This window comes from Haematobia irritans, chromosome 2 (genome assembly GCF_050003625.1).
Source record: "Haematobia irritans isolate KBUSLIRL chromosome 2, ASM5000362v1, whole genome shotgun sequence".
Taxonomy (NCBI): domain Eukaryota; kingdom Metazoa; phylum Arthropoda; class Insecta; order Diptera; family Muscidae; genus Haematobia; species Haematobia irritans.
In genome coordinates, this window is record NC_134398.1 from 81,575,357 (window position 1) to 81,582,562 (window position 7,206).

A 7,206-nucleotide genomic window follows, 5' to 3' on the forward strand; every position below is an offset into this window, starting at 1 on the left:
TTCAATTAATGTTTTATTTCATAAAATTGAACAAAAAATTAGACATCAAAATAACTCGACAATTAATTTATAATAAAGCAACTAAAAGTAGTTCCACACTTTTCCCAGCAAAAAAATGTGAGTTGTTCTAAAGGCACAACTTTAAAAGCACTTCCAAAAATGTCCTAAACTATTTTAACTACACAGGAAGTTTTTTTACTTCATTTTTTTCTCATATTTTAATGTTAATTTTTTGTTTTCTTTTTTTTTAATAGTTAAAAAAAGAGGAAGAATAAATAAATTGGTACAAATTATTCAAATTTTGCCATAAAACTGCTAAATCCATTATTGAAAAATCGATAATTTTGGAAATTATTCGAGGGAAAACGTTTCAAACAAGCGTCAGAATGCATTAAAAATCATAAAAACAATAAAAATTATTTATTTGGGAAAATATCACAAAATTTTCAAATTTCAAATTCACATTCAAAAAACTGAATTCGGATCTCACCTTAAGAAGTGATGCAAATTCATTGCAACGGCTGTTGAAACGGTGGACATTTTGCTTCTCCGCCAATTTTGCACCACTTCTAGACCCAAAAAGAACATTTTCACTACTTTTTTGGCGACGCTTTTTCGCAGCATTATTAAGATATTAATTTATGAAAGAATAGTTTTAATGTCAATATATCAATCAAAAGGTCAACCACAGCTTTATTTCATAAATATTTGACTTCAAACATTGCCATCGGCAACTGCTACCACAACCCAAGTAATTCGATTGTTCATGGAAGTCTTTAGCGGAACTTTGTGCGATTGTATATACTTGTTTAATTGATATAAAAATTAAAAAAAAAAAAACTATTGACATTTATTGAAAAATGGAAAATCATAAATAGAGTTTCAAATTCTGGGGGGCTAAAATTTTTCTGGGGGGTCTAAGCCCCCTCCCCAGAGGCCTTCCTACGCTTATGATTCGCTTACAATTTTAGGGACACATAAGACGTTAACAACTAAATAACACTCACGATTTTAATCATGCTCACGTTATCAGTCAGGTACCCCAGGTCAATTATTTATAAAATGCTCAGACTGTCCCTACATTTAATAACGACTATCATATTATGCTCGTCGGTGAGATTTTTTTAAACTCTTATTCGCATTTAGCACTCTCAAAAGAAAAAGTAAAAAGCATCAAATTAAAGCTTAAGAAACTCAACTATATTGCGAAATATAGATTTTGGTTGTTATGAAGGTGGTATTGATCCCTTTTTTAATCAATATTGTTATTTAGGGTATTCTTTTGAAAAGTCTAGCGACGAGTGCACAATTTCTGAACTTAATAAAGGGTCATTAAAACCGTTTGTATTAAATACGCAAAAACACTCATAACTGAATTATGAAATAGACTCCCTTCAAATATTAATATTTCCCTTTTTAATGTACTCAAATTTATGTTCTCCTCTAAAAAAATATATTTTGAAATTTGAAAGTCATTACTGATCAAAATGAATTGAAGGAAAGTAAAATAAGCATTAACAATTATAAACCTTTACGCTTAGATAGATAAAATTAAAAATACTTCAAATCAATACCCAAAATTTCTAAAATACATCTTTGGATTTTTTTAGTAGTACATTGAATTTTAACTGGCTAGATTAGTTTTTATGGTGGGTGGTTTTTGTCCTTTGGGAGTTGGCATCACTGATTACTCATGTGCCCACCTCTAGTTCATTTGTTACAGTTTTTATATCTCTCACGCCTGACTTTTATCGCCCAAAAAACATTGTTATTTAAGAAATATGACCCATCTTTATGTTTCGGTAAAAATGTAATACAGTAGGTAACGGATATAATCACATCTCATACGCTGAACAAATATTGTGGGGCACAAATTTCTTGTCATTAAAAAGAAAATTTTACTTAGCATAAAATACGCATTATTATGGTTATTTATTTACGTCAAGATTATGAGCTTTTTATACACGGAAGAAAAATACTGTTTTTCATCAGTTTGGGTTAAAAATTATATGTTTGGAATTCAAAATTTTTGGCACATTATTTTTAAGGGCAAGTATATAAGACTAGTATAATATGTTTGCGACATACAGTGTCTGACACGTCTAACCGGGCGCGTGCAACTTAAAATTAAAATTTATGATATTTATATGAAAACAAGTAAGGAAAGTCTAAAGTCGGGCGGGACCGACTATATTATACCCTGCACCACTTTGTAGATCTAAATTTTGGATACCAAATCACATCCGTCAAATGTGTTGGGTGCTATATATAAATGTTTGTCCCAAATACATACATTTAAATATCACTCGATTTGGACAGAATTTGATAGACTTTTACAAAATCTATAGACTCAAAATTTAAGTTGGCTAATGCACTAGGGTGAAACACAATTTTAGTAAAAAAAATATGGGAAACGTTTAAATCTGAAGCAATTTTAAGGAAACTTCGCAAAATTTTTTTTTATGATTTATCGCTCGATATATATGTAATAGAAGTTTAGGAAAATTAGAGTCATTTTTACAACTTTTCGACTAAGCAGTGGCGATTTTACAAGGAAAATGTTGGTATTTTGACCATTTTTGTCGAAATCAGAAAAACATATATATGGAAGCTATATCTAAATCTGAACTGATGTCAACCAAATTTGGCACGCATAGCTACAATGCTAATTCTACTCCCTGTGCAAAATTTCAACTAAATCGGAGTTAAAAATTGGCCTCTGTGGTCATTTGTGCACAGAAAAAAAAGTGTCTCGTAAATTTAAGAAGATTTTTACAATAATTTATTACAAGAATTTTCCAGAATTTTAGTTCATTTTTCGTATCTTCAACGAAAATTAACTACTCGAAAGGAAATTTTACAAATTCTAAGTAGCAATCGTTTAGTTCATTGCCTACAAAATACGATGGAAATTTCCTTAAAAAATTTCTTAACTGGTAGTTAAAAATTCGTTTGTCATGCTATAAAACTACTTGTGAAATGTAAAGTATTTTCTAAATAATAAGTGCAATTTACCATAAGATTTTTTTGTATGAGAAAATATGTTTTTACGAAAAATGAACTTGAAAGTGGATAGCAATTTCTTACTGACAATTCCTATGGTTAATAATTGTTGGTAAAAAATTTCCCAATGAAATATTTTTAGATCACATGTAATTAAATTTATAGACATTTTCGTCAAAAATGGGTAGATATCATTTCATGAAGTTTTTGCTAATTTTAAGTTAAACGTTTCATCGTTCTTATACTGATATCCATTTAAGAGTATTGTTTTTAGAGTAAATTGTGGACAGATGCGATGAACTAATGCATAGTACAGAGATCTTTCTCGTCAAAGTGGAATATGTTTAATGTAAAGATGCTGTTACTTGAATTTTTTTTTTTTTTTTTGAGAGTGAGAGCATGCAATGCAATAATGAGAAATGGTAGCGAGTGATGGGGATGTTGTGTATATCTGAGCGTGGGGTTGTTTTTGTTCTTTCAGTGGTTTGTGTGTGTGTTTATTATTGGCGAATGGTTTATTTGTCTGGATGAGGTGTTGTTTTCAATGAAGGCACATGTGTTTTTGTTGTTGTAGGAATGTTTTGGTGTTGCTTGGTTTTGTTTGGCATGCTTCAGTTATATAGTTGGCGTTGGCGTGGGCTGTTGCATCTTTTTAGCAATTATGTAACAAGGGAATATAAAGGTATGGAATATTTTGGTTTTTTTAGACATATATTGGTGTTGTTTATTAAAACTTTGAAATGAAAGTTATTAATATTTTAGCGATGAGATGTACGATGGCGAAGTGATGATCGGTAGCTTAGAAAAAAAGTTATTAAGAATGTTCAATATTTAGAAAAAAATGCTGAAATGGAAAGTATATTGAAATTGTTTTATCTAATTTAATTTTTATTATTCAATGTAAAAAATAAATATTCAATTTCAGAGTAACTCTAGATGAATTTGGAAAATTGTTTGTTACACCTCAACGTATAGTTTAATGATAAATAGGTAAGAGTTCTTTTTCAATGTGGTTTTGTTTTAAAAAATAATATTCTTTATGTATATTATTACTTGCTAATTATTATTATTAATTTTTTTAACAAGTTTCATGTTTTTCTTTGTTGTAAAAAATATCTAAGTTAAAAGCAACCCCAAGATGGATTCGGGCATATTTTTATATTCCTCCTCAGCGTATAATTTAATTGAGAAGTGGTAAGTGTTCTTTTAAAATTTGGCTTTCTTTTCACTAGAATATTTACGTTTTAATGACATTTTTATTGTCAAAAATTACAGCTTTTTAATACCTTATTTTAGTATTACTTTAATCAAATATTTTTGGAAAATTTTTGTTACACCTCAGCATATAGTTTAATCATAAATTGGTAAGTATTCTTTTTAAAATGTGGTTTTCTTTTAAAAATGATATTTTTTTATTTATATCATTATTTGCTAATTATTATTATTTTTTTCTTTGTTGTAAAAAAAATATTTAATTTCAGAGCAACCCCAAGATGGATTCGGGCATATTTTTATATTCCTCCTCAGCGTATAATTTAATTGAGAAGTGGTAAGTGTTCTTTTAAAATTTGGCTTTCTTTTCACTAGAATATTTACGTTTTTATGACCTTTTTATTATCAAAATTACATGTTTTTAATACCTTATTTTAGTATTACTTTAATTAAATATTATTGGAAACCAATTTAATATTTTTAATGTAAAAAACAAATATTTAATTTCAGAATAACAACATTTTTATGAATTGGTAAGCTTTCTTTAACATTCTTTTAACCAGATTATTTACTTTTTTATACATATTATTTCTTTAATTAGATTTTTGGAAACCAATTTAATGTTTTTTATTTAATGTAAAAAATAAATATTTCATTTCAGAGTAACCCCAAATGAATTTCGATAACTTTTTAACCTCAGCGTACAATGTAATAGAGAATTGGTAAGTTTTATATTAAAACTTTGGCTTTCTTTTAACAAGAATATTTATTGTATTATGTCCTTCACATCGATAACAACACAATTTTATGAGTTAATATATTACTTAATTCATTATTTCTCTAATTGTTTCAGGTACAAACTTTATGAGGTACGTTTATCTAAGAAAAGTGGAATTCCTTACACCATTTAATAAAATGCCCCCAAATATGGTATGTTACAAGCTAATTGAAAGAGCTAAAAAATTATATTTTATTACATGTTAATTTTTAAAAATTTTCATTATTCCTTCCATTTTTTTCAGCAAGATATGTGAATATACTAACGATGAATAAAAAACTAAGGAAAAGTCAAAATTTCCAAATAGCGAGTTAAAATAAACTACTTTCTTGTTCCACGTGGTCATAATTTTTATTCACAAAAACATTGTATTAAGAACTCTCATCATAAGTTTTCATAATAAAGTACTTTTGCTTAAAGAAAGTTGAATTTTAATGTATGAAAATTGTCATAATAGTAAAACGGGTTGTTGTTCCCTTAATTATTTAATTTCTCTGTACTGTGGAATGATTGATTTAAAAATAGTTTAGTCGTCGACATTTTAAGGAGACTGTTAACCACTTTTTATTATCGGGTTTCCCAAAAAATAAGCAGGTAAACCAAAATAATACTGACTTTTTAACTTGGTAGGGGTATATAAATCTTATGGTGTTGTAAAAATGAACTAAAATACAATGTTATAGATTAACTAAAATTTAAGAGAATTATAAACTAGACAAGTTGAAAAAAATCTTAAGGGCTAAATCATGGTCAATATTACTACAATTTAGTTCATTTTGCAATGGAAAAGGGTTCACTGTTTTTTCAGTGTGTGTAAATCGGGCGAAAGCTATATATGGGAGCTATATCTAAATCTGAACCGATTTCAACCAACTTTGGCGCACATAGCTACAATGCCAATTCTACTCCCTGTGCAAAATTTCAACTAAATCGGAGCAAAAAATTGGCCTCTGTGGTCATTTGAGTGTAAATCGGGCGAAAGCTATATATGGGAGCTATATCTAAATCTGAACCGATTCCTACCAAATTTGACACGCATAGCTATAATGCTAATTCTACTCCCTGTGCAAAATTTCAACTAAATCGGAGCAAAAAATTGGCCTCTGTGGGCAAATGAGTGTAAATCGGGCGAAAGCTATATATGGGAGCTATATCTAAATCTGAACCGATTTGGCTGATATTTTGCAAGTTTTTCGAGACTCATAAAATATTCGGATGTACGGAATTTGAGGAAGATCGGTTGATATACACGTTAATTATGACCAGATCGGTGAAAAATATTTATGGAAGCTTATCTAAATCTGAACCGATTTTTTCCAAAATCAATAGGGATCGTCTTTGAGCAGAAACAGGACTGTTGTGTTTTTACCGCTCAAAATCCATTTATGAAATAATGATGAACACGTAATGTCATATTAAAAACATAACTATTACTTTATTAAACAATAAAAAGACAATATGATCAATTACGTAACGACGCTAGCTGATTGAGTGTTAAGCCTATACTGTAACGATTTAAAAAAATGGCTGCTATGTAACGCGAAGTTTAGTACTTAAAATGGATATTAATAAAAGTATATAAAAAGGATGAAGTGATGACAGATTGAAACCTGTATAACAAATAGAGATTCCAATGCAGATGTGAAAGACACTACAGTCTCCCACGCTAATAAAGGACATGCCCCCTTAGTTGTGGAGGCGGTCTCCTGATGCGGGCTGATCTTTTAAGTGGTGTTGGCATTGTTTGCTGCAGTTCTCGACCTTGAGGGTTGTTTTGAGTTGGACCAGTACGTCGTTGTATTATTATCTGTTCTAGTTGAGGTCGCTTATGTTGTGAGCTGTGTGTGTTAGAAGTATTTTCAAAAGAATGTTTCACTGAAGTTTTATATAGTTGATTGATGTGGCGTTTAATAACGTAACCGTTGTCTAACTTTACTTGATAATGGCAATTACCAAATTTTTTCTGCACCTCACCAAATTTCCAAATTTCTTTATTTTGGGCGTACCATCTCACCTGTACCCTTTCTCCCACGCTAAGTTGGCGAATAGCAGGTTTGGAACTTTGTTTCTTAGCTTGATACTTCATTGGGCGTATAGCATCTAGTTTGATTCGAATGTCTCGTCCCAAATATAATTTTGCTGGAGTTTCGCCACATGATAATGGGGTTGCACGGTATTTCATCAGGATTTCTTGCACTTTTACTTGTAGTGGA

At 29.6% G+C, this 7,206-nt stretch overlaps 1 long non-coding RNA gene across 3 annotated transcripts; it reads left to right on the forward strand.

Moving 5' to 3' along the window:
* Window positions 1-3,321: 3,321 nt before the first annotated feature.
* On the forward strand, window positions 3,322-5,438 carry LOC142223077 (uncharacterized). Of its 3 annotated transcripts, none has more exons than XR_012718545.1 (10): window positions 3,322-3,685; window positions 3,766-3,859; window positions 3,929-3,993; window positions 4,090-4,197; window positions 4,279-4,367; window positions 4,485-4,552; window positions 4,726-4,748; window positions 4,877-4,937; window positions 5,069-5,145; window positions 5,242-5,438. It is a non-coding gene; the product is annotated as an uncharacterized LOC142223077 (long non-coding RNA). The 3 variants fall into 3 exon arrangements; XR_012718543.1 differs by having other exon boundaries at window positions 3,324-3,685; window positions 5,238-5,438; XR_012718544.1 differs by having other exon boundaries at window positions 3,325-3,685; window positions 4,125-4,197; window positions 5,238-5,438.
* Window positions 5,439-7,206: the final 1,768 nt, after the last annotated feature.